Consider the following 16,315-nt stretch of genomic DNA (forward strand, 5'->3'; position numbering starts at 1 on the left):
TCCCCACACAAACAGAAAGTCTTATTTCCCTTAGCCCTACTTAATAAATCTTCCACTACATCTATAAATTTTTCTGTCAGCGTTCCAGGTTTTCTATATATACACGTAACAATTATATTACTTATTCTTTCCATTTCTAGTTCTACTGTAACAGTCTCCATTAAGTCGTCAATAACCATAGACATATCTTTAAGTTGTTTACATTTCAGATCACAGGTAACAAAAAGTGCCACCCCTCCTGCCTTCTTATTAGATCTATTTATGTAGTATAACTCATACCCATCAATATAAAAATCACAGCCCCTTTTCTCATCTAGCCATGTTTCAGATAATGCGATTACTTTAAACTTGCCTCTCAAACTATGCAAAAAATCATTAATCGGAGCAAAATTTTTATAGAGGCTTCTACAATTAAAATGAATTAAAGAAAATATATTACTTATTTCAACGTTATCTCTAAATTGGTCCTCCGTATAATATTCACATGTCTCATTAATTGTGTTAAGCATATTCCCTTCTAGATCAATATTGGCTTCGAAATCATATGATTTATAATCTAAATCAGCGGTCCCCAACCTTTTTGCGCCACGGACCGGTTTATGCCCGACAATATTTTCACGGACCGGCAATAAGGTGTCGCGGATAAATACAACAAAATAAAACTAGTGCTGGTACCGAAAAAACGAAGATTTATTCATAACACACGTGAAAAGACCCAGGAAAACCGAGTTAACGATAAAAACGATAACAAAATAACGCTGAAAACCGATAAAAACCCTGAAAACCATACATTTCACACCTGGGCCTCAACTCTCGCGACCCGGTACCAAACGACTCACGGACCGGTACCGGTCCGAGGCCCGGGGGTTGGGGACCGCCGATCTAAATCATCGCTCATTTATAATGAGCGATGATTTCATCATTATATACCAGCTAGCCCAACTTCAGTAACCCTACAAACGTCACTGCTGTTTAGTTTCCTGTCTTCATTTATGTTGGAAGTGATAGCAGAGCTGTACGTTTGATTTTTTTCAGAAATCTCTCAGTCAGAACATGGTATATCATGCTTAGGTAACTAGCGAAACTAGCGAGCTAACTTCCGCTAGCTTCCTGCTAACTTCTAACTCCGTTAAATGTAAAAAATTATGCTTTCATGGATACCTGGAAGTTAATCTTCATAGTTACACCTGGTAAAGCAGCAATGCTGATCATTTTATTAAAGATGAAAGAATTTAGACAGTTTTTAACTCTCAGTGATGCTGCAGTGTTCGTTTGACTTTGGGAGCTGAAGTGGATGGAGTTTAGGACCCAGATTACTCCCAGATTTAAGAGCATCTTAGTCCGACAAATACGGCAATAACGACGGCCCGCTTGCATGTTCTGCAAAAAAATGTGCTTTGTCGTGTATCTGACGGACAAACACCAAACCAGTTCCACATCACTGAAGTTGCACCATTTTTACAAACCAATTCTGGTTCAACAATCAACCATGTGCGTATGAAAACAAAGGCACTGCACATGCGCGTTTTACTCATATTCTATCGCGATATTTCATTTTCCTGTCGTTGCCTAACATTATACCGGTATTACCGTGAACGGTATAATATGGCCCAGCCCTAGTTGTAAATAATGTGCCTCAATGTTATTGATATTATTATTATTATTGTTATTATTGATTGCTTATATTTTAATTGTGAAACTGTGGATGTAAGAGCCAAATTATGTGGATATCTTGAATCCACTTTATTGTATAATATTTTATGTGATTGTATTTGACGGAAGACGAGCAACAAATGTTGTGGAAGCCAATGGGGATCCTTTTGAATAAACAAATAAACAAACATAAGATTTATTATCACTGAATAATTATGTATAAATCTATACAAATTATAGAAATATGTAATAGGAAACAACAAAATAATATAAATTATAAAATAATATAAAAGTGTGTGTGTGTGTGTGTACATACAATCAGGAGGGATGGGCATGATTTTAGTGTTTTTAAATAGTCATGAATTATTTTTGACACCAGGTTGGATGTAATGTTAGAACTACCAGCAGGTGGGGATAAGAGACCTTTAAGGTGTTTGGTGCCACACTCCGACTTCAGGTTTAAAACTAGTGTTAATGGAGGGAGTTTGAAGGTTCAGTTTGTTCCACGACTGCATTTCACTCACTGCCTCTGTTTGTATCTCTGTCACTGCAGGACCAACATGGAGCGAGAAGTCAGCGCTCTCAGGAGGCCGACAAACCTCACAGAAGAAAGAGAGAGAAAACATACACCTGTGACGAGTGTGGGAAGGATTTTACTGTGAAGGCTGAACTAAAACGGCATCAGGTCATCCACACTGGAGAGAGACCGTTCAGCTGTGACTTGTGTGGAAAGTCTTTTTCCTAGAAGCGTTCCCTAAAATCACACCAACTCATCCACAGTGGAGTTAAACCATACAGCTGTGATCAGTGTGGCAGAGCTTTTACTCACAGTAGCAGCTTACAGAAGCATCTAGTTACCCACTCTGGAATTAAGGCATACAGCTGTGACGAGTGTGGGAAGGATTTTACTAGGAAGAATTCACTAAAACAGCATCAGGTCATCCACACTGGAGAGAGACCGTTCAGCTGTGACTTGTGTGGAAAGACTTTTTCCTTGAAGGGTTCCCTAAAACAACACAAACTCATCCACAGTGGAGTTAAAGCGTACAGCTGTGATCAGTGTGGCAGAGCTTTTACTCGCAGTAACTACTTACAGAGGCATCTAGTTACCCACTCTGGAATTAAGGCATACAGCTGTGACATCTGTGGAAAAACTTTCAGCCGGAGAGGAAGCCGAAATATACACCTACGCATTCACACCAGACATGATTTGTACTGCTGTGAACAGTGTGGCAAATACTTTGCTACAGGCACACAGTTACAACAACACATGTTTACCCACACTGAGAGACAACCTTATAAATGTGACCTGTGTGAGAAGACTTTTAAATCTCCACATTACCTGAGAGGACACCAACAGATTCACACCAGAAAGAGACTCTACAAGTGCAGTTACTGTGAGGTATGTATTTATATTTTTATTTTGTCATTTTAGCCTGACTGTTTGGAACAACTCTGCTCATTAAAGCAGCTCTTAGGCTACGTTCACACTGCAGGTCTTAATGCTCAATTCCGATTTTTCGATCAAATCAGATTTTTTTTGTCTGCTTGTTCACACTACAAATAAAATGTGACAGCAAACGCGCTCTAGAGTGAACGTCACACACAACTCGCTCTGTTTAGACCCAGACCAAACAATATTGTTTGACTGATGGCCCTTAATATAAAGACTTCGGACTTTACGTTTCCCAATTTTTGCTTTAAGTTATTTTGTTATTTACATAATAATGTAAATAACCTAATAATGATCCTTACTGCTGTTTTAGAGGAGCGGTGCTTCAAATGATAGTTGCAGATTTCTGTCAGAATCTGCAGATTATACAGTACCAATAAAATGTTCACGTTTGTCCAACGTTGTCTTCCCAACAGTTTCACTGACATCTACACTGGATGGCCAGGAAGTGTTCACGATGTCGTCTCGGGCGCTTCTCCGGCGCTGATAATTGGCGTCTGTCTTGTGTCAGTGACGTAAAAGACGGATTTAATGCGACATGACCGTTCAAACAGCAGTCGCTTTCTAAGACATCGGATATGTATCGGAATCAGTATCACATACAAAAGTGACCCAGATCGGATTTGACAATATCGGATTTGTGCCGTTCACACTGTCATACCATGATCGGATATGGGTCGCATAGGGTCAAAAATATCGGATTTGATGCGCTTTCGCCTGCAGTGTAAACATAGCCTTAGTGATTATTCAGATTTTCATTTCAGTTATGATTTTAGTATTACTGTAGTATTATGGTGGTAGTATTGTAGTTATTGCAGCCCAGTAAACTGAGTGTGTTAACTGAAACAGTGAAATGTAATTGGACGTCTGCAGAGATGCTCTTTATTTCAGGCGACGTTCAGGATAAAATGTTGAAGGACTGACTTACACTGTCTTTGTGTCTTTGTTTAGAAGCAGAGCGACACAGATGGATCCAGTTCTCAACCCTGTCATCACTGTGGTGGTGGGAAAGACTTTCGTTGTGACCTCTGTGGAAAAACTTTCAGTTGGCAAGCCGCCCTAAAAATACATCAACGTAAACACACTGGAGACAAACTGAAATATTGCAAAGAATGTGGGAGAAGCTTCACCACATCAAGTGACTTAAAACAACATGAACTGATTCACAGTGGGGTTAAAAAGCACCTTTGTAATCAGTGTGGGTCATCCTTCACCACTGCAAGTCAGCTTAAATCACACAAACGAGTCCACACAGGAGAGAAACCATACAAGTGCAGACACTGTGACAAAAGCTTCTCACATTCAAGTAGTTGTAACATTCATGAACGTGCACACATGGAAGGAAACTACAGCTGTGACCAGTGTGACAAGAGCTTCAGGAATCTCAGATCATACTCTGAACACAAACGATCCCACGTTACTAATAAACTGTTTCACTGTTACCAATGTGCCAAAACATACACCTCATTGTCTGCTCTGTGCAAACATCAGCGTGATCACTCAGGGCTGAAATCACTCCCATCACTGGATCACAGTGAATCTGAAGAGACAGAAAGATCCTCTGGTTTCAGTGTCAGACTCAAAAAGCTTGAGATCAGGCTCCACAGAGTTCAGATAGAATCATTTAAACTTGTGTTGAACTGAACTGGTTGCTGGGCTGAACTTCTACATAATACAGATTTACATGGGATCTTATTTTCTGTCGTTTTACTGAGTCAGTTTTGTCCTTTTTTCTCTGTCCTGGTTTTGCTCGTCTGTAAATAATTGAAACTCAGTCAAATAGTTCATTGTTCTGCAGCAAAACGTTTTGGAAACTCATGTTTAACCTTTAAAACTCTGACATGTTTTAGCACACAAGGCTTCATCAGGCAGTTCACTCATGATTGGACCATGAGAATAAAGGTTTTTAGTTCTTTCAAAGAGAGTCTTGGAGCTGTTTGATGTTTTTGTTTTTTCTACATAAAGGAAGAAACTATTTTTCTTGCTTTATGTAGTGTGGAAGTTTTTAATGTTTCTTTCATCTGTGATGTTCTTGAATGTGTTGACATGAAGATGGTACAAATAAACTGTCCTTTTAGCTTTAGCTCCTAATTTATTCATTATTTATGGATGTAGCACAGCAGCAGTTTCTTGATTAACACATGGAGGGCTCGGGATCTGATGGTAAAAAATGTTTTGTGTCCTTGTACACATCATACAGCTCAGCTGCTCCACAGATGTCAGGTTTACACAGTGAGATGGTTTGTAAGAACGCAGCTCTCCTGTGGATAAATCCTTACTCTTAGCCTCAGGACCTCACACAGTCCCAGCAGGTTCGGTCAGAAGATTTATCCCTTATACCAAAACGTCACAGAGTCTCCTTTGCTGTGCTGTTTTCACAAAGAAACATAAACTGAAGACCTGCACTTACAATGTTTAATTAGTTTAGCAGATTCAGTGTCTCCATGATCGAATCTGCAGTTTTTGTGCTGCTGTTGGTAGAAAGCCGGTTAATACTGAAATGAACTTGCTGCATGCATCTCTGAATGTAAATTGGTGCACTATTAATAGATCACTCTGAAACGGTATAGTCACCCTAATTTGCCCACTTAGTAAATCTCACTCATAGCCAAGAAATTGAAATAAGTCTCTGCTCTGTGCAAACATCAGCGTGATCACTCAGGGCTGAAATCACTCCCATCACTGGATCACAGTGAATCTGAAGAGACAGAAAGATCCTCTGGTTTCAGTGTCAGACTCAAAAAGCTTGAGATCAGGCTCCACAGAGTTCAGATAGAATCATTTAAACTTGTGTTGAACTGAACTGGTTGCTGGGCTGAACTTCTACATAATACAGATTTACATGGGATCTTATTTTCTGTCGTTTTACTGGGTCAGTTTTGTCCTTTTTTCTCTGTCCTTGTTTTGTTCGTCTGTAAATAATTGAAACTCAGTCAAATAGTTCATTGTTCTCCAGCAAAATGTTTTGGAAACTCATGTTTAACCTTTAAAACTCTGACATGTTTTAGCACACAAGGCTTCATCGGGGAGTTCACTCATGATTGGACCATGAGAATAAAGGTTTTTCAAGTTAAAGTTCAAGTTGGCTTTGTTGTCACGTCAACCATATACAGTTAGTTCACAGTGAAACAAAACAACGTTCCTCCATGACCAAGGTGCTACATGCAACATAAATTTACAACATAAGTTAACAGAAAACACTAAACTAGCTAACTAAGAGGCCTAGTTAGCTGGCTAGCAAAGACCAGACAGACTGACCTAACATAAATTACAACATAAATTAACAAAAACTAACTATCTGCTATCTAAGTAAGACTAGGAAGGAAAGAAGTTAATGCAAAAAATCCAGTAATAATATTGTGCAAAAGAGCATTTACAGGTTGGTGTATACGATAGTTTGCAAGATGCAAGATGGTGCTGGAGTGACGGCAGCCTTTCCAAGTAGCTCTGCAACACCATAACTTTTAACTGTGCTAGACTAGTCTTTCAAACTTTTCTAACCTTCCTTTAGTCTCTTTACTTTCTACCTCTTAGATATACTATGGATAACACACTTTTTAAAACTTCTGGAACCAGCTCCTTCATCTACTCAAGAACGGAGCTGCTGGCACTTAACACAAAGGCACAGACCGGCATGAGAAACAACATCCCGGCTGCGATAAAGAGGAGCTACAGAGGCTGCAAGGCTGGAGCGGGGAAAGCGGATCACCGGAGGCGATTCAAACCATCAATCCCAACAGTGATCATGGGCAACGTGAACTCGTTACAGAATAAGATTGATGAACTGACTGCTCTGAACAACCACCGACTCTACTGTGAGTGCAGTTTGTTTAACTTCACGGAGACGTGGCTAACCGAGCTAACACGCAGGCTAACGTAGACCTATGTGGATTCACATCCGTGAGAGCCGATAGGGACACACAGGCCAGCGGAAAAAGCAGAGGTGGGGGACTCATTGTCTACATTAACAACAGATATTGTAACCCTGGACACGTCTCCGTTAAAGTATGTGTATGCCGTTCGGACCTGGAGCTGCTAGCCGTTAGCTTGCGGCCATATTATCTACCTCGGGAGTTTAGTCATGTGATCTGTGTGTGTGTTTACATCCCTCCGAGGGCCGACGCAGCAGCTGCCTGTGAGAAAATACACACAGTTACAGCAAGACTGCAGACACAAAACCCAGAGGCTTTCATTATTATATCTGGAGACTTTAACCATGCCACTCTTGAGTCTACTCTGGCTGCTTTTCACCAGTTTGTGAATTGTCCCACAAGGAGCAACAGGACAATTGACCTACTGTATGCTAATGTGAGAGATGCATACAGAGCCACCCCCCTCCCCCCACTAGGGAAGTCAGACCACAACCTGGTTTATCTACAGGCACAATACACACCCCTCGCCCAAAGGCAGCCTGTCACAACACGCTCCATTAGGAGATGGACCCCAGAAAAGGAGGATGCTCTGAGAGACTGCTATGACACCACAGACTGGGATGTGCTTCTGAGCCCACATGGTGAGGACATAGAGGGGGCGACACACTGTCTGACGGACTACCTCAACTTTTGTGTGGACACGGTCGCCCCTGCTAAGACGGTACGGTGTTATCCTAATAACAAACTGTGGGTAACACAGGAAGTCAAAGCTGTCCTCAACATGAAGAAGAAGGCTTTCAGGAGCAAAGTGAAGGAGGAGATGAAAGCAGCACAGCGGGAGGTGAAACGCTGCCTGAGGGAAGCAAAGGACACCTACAGGAGGAAGGTGGAGCAGAAGTTGGAGAGGAACAATATGAGGGAGGTCTGGAATGGTGTGAAAACCATCACAGGCCACAACACCAAGAACAGCACAGTGGGGGGGACTGTGGAGAAGGCAAACAAACTCAACAACTTCTTCAACAGGTTTGACCAGCCCACAACCCCCCCACAATCACCCTCACCTTTACTACAGAGCCCTCTCCCCACTCTCCTACCTACCTCGCTTCCCCCCCCCCTGACACTATGACATCCCCACCTCCTCCGTCTCCAAACCCTCTCTAAACAGCTCGACAGCCTCTCCCCCCTTCCAACCATCTCCCAGTGTCACAGTGGATCAGGTCAGGAGACAACTGAGGAAGCTTCGTCCCAGAAAGGCAGCAGGCCCAGACAAGGTGTGTCCTAGGATGCTAAAGGCGTGTGCTGCTGAACTTGGGAGCCGCTACAACGAGTCTTCAATCTCAGCCTGCGACTGGGGAGAGTGCCCGCCCTATGGAAGACATCCTGCATCGTCCCGGTCCCCAAAAAGAACCGCCCAATGAGCTGAATGACTTCCGACCGGTGGCACTGACGTCACATCTTATGAAGACTCTAGAGTGGCTTTTCCTCAACCTCCTCCCACCACAGGTACAACATGCCCAGGACCCACTACAGTTCGCCTACAAGGCAGATGTCGGAGTGGAGGATGCCATCCTGTACCTCCTACACAGAGCCCACTCACACCTGGACAAGGGTAAAGGCACGGTCAGGATCCTGTTTCTTGACTTTTCCAGTGCCTTCAATACAATCCGGCCCTGTCTGCTCCAGGAGAAACTAAACAGGATGCAGGTGGACCCCTGCCTGGTCTCTTGGATCTCCGACTACCTCACTGACAGACCACAGTACGTCAGGCTGAAGGACATCACGTCGGACACTGTGGTCAGCAGCACAGGAGCACCACAGGGATCTGTGATGAACACACAAACACACACATCTGGGGGCAGGGATAGCTCAGTAGGTAGAGTGGTGGCCCCATGATCAGAAGGTTGGGGTTTGATTCCCTGAACAGTTACCCTAAGGTACCCTGAGCAAGGTACCGTCCCTACACACTGCTCCCGGGCGCCCAATGGCTGACCACTGCTTCACTGAGTGAATGGGTTAAATGCAGAGAGGAATTTCCCCACGGGATCAATAAAGTACACTTTTACATCTACATACACTGACTCAGAATGGAGAGAAATACATGCACAGACGTGCACTCGTTGATTGAGTGAGAAAAGACACAAATACACACACATACCTAAATAGAAATGCTGATTCACTGAGAAGTGATCCACACACCTACACATGCACACGCTTGTGCAATGAAGAGTGATGCACACACACACACGCTGATGCAATAAAGAATGCTTTGCTAACAAATGCTTATGCTGATATGCAAAATGCTGCACACAAACATCCAAATACACAATTTTTATGAGGAGCCATTGATTACTTAGAATGTGTGTTATGTCACCCAGAGAGCATTTATATAGATTTAAGGGACAAGGTCTAAGACAGTTTGGTTATGAAAACAATGTCTGTGCGTGGTGTCTGTTTATGGCTGCTCAAGGCCTTGATTGAATTGTTTATTGTGCTTCACACAGCCTGATGAGGAGCAGTGGTACAGAGTGAAAATGATGAACTAACGGTGTAAGTTTTATGTCTGAGCGCCGCATTTTCTGTGATTGAGATTTAATTCAAGGAGGAACAAAAGGTGATACGGCACCTGAGGTTCTCATTCCCACACAATGTTGTTCCGGGAGGAAGCAAAACTTTCCTGTGAATTTCTGGTTGATTTTGGGGTTTTGCTTAGTACTAGGTTCATTTTATCAGTGAGGTTTGGGTTGTTTTCTTTCTCTAAGAGAGAGAGAGATTGTTTTATGCTTGGACATGTCTGCAACAGGCCCTAGTATTTTTTTTTTAGTAGTATTTTATTGGTTACGCTTGTGTTTGCTTTTGTTACAGTGCACTGAGAGGTGTGATCCACCGGTGGTGATATATTGGGAGTTCATGATTTTACAATCAGCTCTTTAAACCAGGCCTGAGAGATTGAAATATAAAGCGCTATGAAATATTCTTACTGAGAACAGTCGCAAAGTGTTTTTCTCCATGATTATAATGGGCTTGGGTAGAGCTGGGCGATATAAGATTTTTTCATATCACGATATGTTTTTTTCATTTCAGGCGATAACGATATATATCACGATATAAGCCAAATAACTATATTTGTAAGATTTAAATGTGCCGTTGCTCACAAGTAAAATGTGAAATAATTAGCAGCTTGTTTTAATTAAAATATTTATTTCCCATAAGTTCAACAGGGTAGATGTACTTAAGGAACATGAGACTTCAGTTTCAGATAAATAAAGACAAATATTGCAAACTACACAAAAGGCAGCCGCTAAAGCGTTTAAGTTTCAAAATAGAACAAACAAAACAGACAAAACTAAATTGTCAATTCCACTTAGAAACAAAATATTAATTCTAAAAATAAATCTTAGGTCGTTTTACAGAAGAACAGACAAAATTGACTAACTTTTGTCAATATCAAATAAACTGAGAAACTAAAAGGAAATTCTCAATCTCTCCTTGTTGTATAGCTTAGCTTTTCAAACAGTTTTAACAGTGACTTTAGTCTGACAAAAGCCGAATGACGAATCAGCGCTTTCAGGCAGAGATTGAGCATGCACCGCTTTATTGTATTTCCAGACTTGCTTTCGGCACAATTTACAGTGCGCGCTACTCTGTTTTTTGTCAGACTTGAAATAGCCGAAATACCTTCACACTACGGAACTTCTGTGGCCCTTCCGTTCGACAAGCTCTCCGGCATTGGAACCATCATCTGTTTTTCTTGAAACCTTCGCTCACACTCTCGGTTGATTTTCTCTAGTCGGCAAACTCCTTTCCTTCATTACCCGGGCTGCACGGCTGCAAAAACAAATACACATGTGCGCCTTGGCGCTTGTGCTGTACGTAACAAGTCATGTGACGTGACGCTGCGGCTGTGATTGGTTCGGCTCTGCGCTACTTAATTTGGATTGGCTGTTCTTTTTTCTTTTTTTTTTTTTTTTTTTTTTTTTTAAGAGGACAAGAGAGATGAGGCCTATCGCAATAGTTTAATTTTTCTATCGAGAAAAAATTATTTCGCAATACATATCGTTATCGTTTTATCGCCCAGCTCTAGGCTTGGGAGAAATTCACTTATATGGGACACTGATCACATGAGATGGTAAGTCCTGAGTCTAAAAGGGTTGCAGCGAGTCAATCCAGTCTAAAAAACAAGGAATTGTTTTCCTTTTAAAATGATGACGTCATCTTGCTGGTGATGGATGCTTGAATAGGTCGCGTGTGAGACTCCATTATCAGCAACATCTGGTATGAATGTGTGTGAATGAATGCATGTGACTGGACTGTGATGGACTGACTAAATGTTTTGACTGACTTGATGCTGAGACAGAAACTGCACCGACCTTAGGAGTAGCAAATGTTGAGCAAAATTTAGGTGTTTGTTATTACATATCTCTATTTTGAATGTGTGTCTACCATTCCCCTGTTATTCATGAATATTGTTAAAGTTTTTGGCTTTTTCCTCTAAGAATTGGCTTTTACAGTGACCTGCTATGTTTATTAGTAACATATTCCAGTCATGAGTAAAATCAAACGTTTTCTTCACTGTAGCATTTAACATTCCCAACAATATAATGTGATACCCTAATTAAAACACAGCCAATAAAACACAGTTTTCTTAATTCAAACATCAGTAACTCAAAATTAGCAACCAAAGGGTTCAGTCTGCAGTTCCACACTCTCATGTGAAGCTACAGTCTCCCCTCTGCTCTCTGTTATCTTCCTGCTCCTGCAAAACAAAACAAAACAAAGATCCACAAAATGTAGGTTCTTCCTTGAATAATTTAAAAGGCAGAATATAACCGACAGGGGCATGTGATAGGATGTGGAACTGCAAAAGAACAAGAGCAAAGTAAAGAAAGAAAAACCTATTGTGTTTAGTTTTGGTAAATTCAAATAAAAATGTGCCATTACACTCAGAGGATCAATATGAAATCAAAATATATGTCAATTGTGTGTGAAGCACATGACTGATAACTGTTCTGTCCTGAGTTTCTGTTTCCTATAGCACCTGCTTGACCACACCAACAGTTTTCGACTATTCGAGGGTGGAATATAACCACAAGTGGGAAAGGTAAGCCCGATGGGGTGATAACATCATAAATTTCACTTATGGTCAAATTCTTAGAATTTGACACCAAACATAAAATTCTCCAAACATTTAGAGACAGAGTGGAGTTCTAGATAAGTATAATGTAGCAAACCACATAAGGATGGAGCGTTGGAATCGATAAGATGGTGAAATAACAGCGCAGTAAAATGTTGACCATGTGGATTATGTTTATTCCAGTCTGCAGAGACTGGGTAATCTGACCAGGAAATGTTATAAAAAGGATTGTCGGAACAGTCGGCGTTAAAGTCCAGATTAGGATGGCGTTGGACATCCTCAGGGTGGAGAAAGGGTTGGTGTGACCAAGGTGTGGTTTGGCTTGTTGTATGTATATTTCAAGATGCTATAGCTCTGGATGGACCAGTTACCAGGGCATGGAAGGAGGACAGACATTATGAAATGAGGAGAAGAATTTTTCTGGGATTGAAGGTCCTCTGGGTGAGTGGTTGACTAAAACATGCATAAAATAATCGTTTTGCTATTGAATGTTAATTGATTGATAATTGGCCACATTTACAGCTGTGTTGATTTGTTGTGGAGGCAGTCTACTTCATGTTCAAGCACTCTAATAAGAGATTGAAAATAGTGAGGGAAAGACAGTTTGGAAAAATTGAGTGACAAATGTGTAACACACAGGTTTTGTTCCTAGGCAGTTCTGCTAAGTACATTTGAAGGTATAAGGTGGCACCAAAATGGGGGTGGGAAACTGGAGCTCCAAAAAAAAAAAGCTGTGGGAGAACTGGGGAGTGATGGGAGTTTCATCTGTACCTACTATTGTTGTTGTAATCATAGTTTTTGTTTCATGTGAACTGTGCAAACACAGAGGTCATCTCATGGTCCACACGTTAAAGGTGGACAGAGGGCCCTACAATTGCAAGGTGTAAGTGATCTCTTTAAAAAGAGATCAAAGGGGGAATTGTAAGATTCTTATTTTGTCATATGCTATCCTATCCCTATCATCGAACTGTGTGAATCATTATACTGCTGTAAGCCACACCCTACTCCGTATTATAGAGAGTAAAGTTAGCATGTAGCTATAATTTACATTATACCTATGGCTTATGACATTGTGAAAATCATTAGATTTATTAGATAGGTCTATATTGTCCTATACTGTTGATTTAATGTAAATGATTTACACTGTTTCATTGCATTTCATACTGTTGAGTTAAGATGAGAATATTGTGTGCAGAAGGCCTTGTTTTCTGATAGTGGAAGAGACAGACCACATTCCACAGAAGTTCTACCCCCACCTTTCTCTATGTCAGAAAGACAGGGAGCCAAGGTCATAACACAGGCTCTCTGAGAGTTAGAAAGAATGTGAATGTTTAGGCTTTTACGACTAGGTGGGGGCCACTAGCGGCTATAAGAGCTTGAGTAACCCTCCACCAGTTGGAGATTTGCTGTGACCCTCTGCATGCATGTCTCCCCATCATGATGGTTTATGCTCATAAAGTGTTGAATTGTATAGAATAAAAGATTGTTGATTGAGCATTGATACACCGAGTTTTGTCCTTCCTTCAGCCCAAAGATCAAAAGAATTGGGAGAAATAATAGAAATACCATATTTCTAAGATTTTCAGGGCCGAGTACAATAACCTCAGTTTCATCTGAATTAAGAAGCAGAAAGTTAGCGGCCATCCAGGTCTTTATGTCTTTAAGACATTCCTGCAGTTTAACTAATTGGTGCGTGTTACCTGGCTTCATGGATAGATAGAGCTGGGTGTCATCTGCATAGCAGTGAAAATTTATGCTATGTCTTCTAATGATGCTGCCTAGGGGAAGCATGTACAATGTAAACAGAATTGGTCCTAGCACCGAACCCTGTGGAACACCATAATTGACCTTAGTGTGTGAAGAGGACTCTCCATTTACATGTACAAATTGGAGTCTATTAGATAGATATGATACAAACCACTGCAGCACAGTACCTGTAATACCTACAGCATGTTGTAATCGCTCTAATAGGATATTATGGTCGACAGTATCGAACGCAGCACTGAGGTCTAGCAGGACAAGCTCAGAGATGAGTCCACTGTCAGAGGCCATAAGAAGATCATTTGTAACCTTCACTAAAGCTGTTTCTGTGCTGTGATGAGCTCTGAAACCTGACTGAAACTCTTCAAATAAGCCATTCCTCTGCAGATGATCTGTTAGCTGTTTGACAACTACTCTTTCAAGGATTTTTGACATGAAAGGAAGGTTGGAGATTGGCCTATAATTAGCTAAGACAGCTGGGTTTAGAGATGCTTTTTAAGTAAAGGTTTAACTACAGCCAGCTTGAAGGCCTGTGGTACATAGCCGATTATTAGAGATAGGTTGATCATATTTAAGATTGAAGAATTAATTAATGGCAGGACTTCTTTGAGCAGTTTTGTAGGAATGGGGTCTAAAAGACACGTTGATGGTTTGGAGGAATTAATTATTGAAGTTATTGAGTCTTAACATCAATGGTACTAAGAGTAGCTGTAGATAATATAACATCTGTCGGATGATTATTGGTAATTTTTTCTCTAATGATAAACATTTTATTTGTGAAGAAGTTCATGAAGTCATTACTAGTTCAAGTTAAAGGGATTGTTGGCTCAGTAGAGCTCTGACTTTTTGTCAGCCTGGCTACAGCGCTGAAGAGAAACCTGGGGTTGTTCTTATTTTCTTCAACCAGTGACGAACAGTAAGATGTTCTGGCTTTGCGGAGGGCTTTCTTATAAAGCAGCAAACTATTTCTCCAGGCTAAATGATGATCCTCTAAATTTGTGACACGCCATTTCCTTTCCAGCTTACGAGTTATCTGCTTTAGGCTACGTGTTTGAGAATTATACCACGGAGTCAGGTACTTCTGATTTGAGACCTTAGTTTTCACAGGAGCTACAGTATCCAGAGTCGTACGTAGTGAGGAGGTAAAATTATTAACAAGATAATCGACCTCTGTTGGAGTAGCGTTCAGATAGCTCCTCTGCTCTATGTTGGTACAGGGCATTGAAGATGATAACAGTGGGTGGATTATATTCTTAAACTTTGTTACAGCGCTTTCAGAAAGACATCTACTTTGATAAAGTCTACTCTCCACTGCTGTGTAATCAATTATTGTAAATGTAAATGTTATCAGGAAATGATCAGACAGCAGAGGGTTTTCAGGAAACACTGTTAAATGTTCAGTTTCTATGCCATATGTTAAAACAAGATCTAGAGTGTGATTAAAGTGGTGGGTGGGTTCTTTTACATTTTGAGAGAAGCCAATTGAGTCTAATAACAGATTAAATGCAATGTTGAGGCTGTCATTTTAGCATCTACATGGATGTTAAAATCACCCACAATAATAATTTTATCTGAGCTGAGCACTAAATCAGATAAAAGTCTGAGAAATCAGAGAGAAACTCTGTGTAAGGCCCAGGTGGACGATAGATAATAACAAGTAAGACTGGTTTCTGAGTTTTACAGCTGGGGTGGACAAGGCTAAGCATCAGGCTTTCAAATGAATTAAAAGTCTGTCTTGGTCTTTCGCTGATTAATAGGCTGGTGTGAAAATTGCTGCCACACCGCCCCTCGGCCTGTGCTTCGAGATTTCTGGTAGTTAGAATGACTCGGGGGTGTTGATTCATTCAAACTAACATAATCATCCGGCTGCAACCAGGTTTCTGTAAGGCAGAGTAAATCGATTTGTTGATCAATTATTAAGTCATGTACTAACAGAGACTTGGAGGAGAGAGACGTAATATTTAATAATCCACATTTCACTGTTTTACTCTTTGGTTCAGATGTGGATACTGTATTGTTCTTTCTTTGTGATTTTTATGTTTAAGTTGTTTATTGCTGGTTTTAGTTTGTTTTTGTCTGTTTGGGAGCTGACACAGTCTCAATGGAGATGGGTTTTGGGGTGGTAGCAGGAGGAGAGAAGCTGCAGAGAGGCGTGTAAGACTGCAACTCTGCTTCCTGGTCCCAACTCTGGATAGTCATATTTTGGGGGTTTAATAAATTTGTCCATATTTCTAGAAATGAGAGCTGCTCCATCCAAAGTGGGATGGATGCCATCTCTCCTAACAAGACCAGGTTTCCTCCAGAAGGTTTGCCAATTATCTATGAAGCCCACATCGTTTCTGGGACACCACTTTAGCTGTTGTATACAGGGTTTAGCTTATTAGTAGTTAGTATAGGTATGCTCTATAGTTCAGCAATGTCTCATCTAGGATGACAGGTTTCCAA

Source organism: Oreochromis aureus, linkage group 9, assembly GCF_013358895.1.
Source record: "Oreochromis aureus strain Israel breed Guangdong linkage group 9, ZZ_aureus, whole genome shotgun sequence".
Taxonomy (NCBI): domain Eukaryota; kingdom Metazoa; phylum Chordata; class Actinopteri; order Cichliformes; family Cichlidae; genus Oreochromis; species Oreochromis aureus.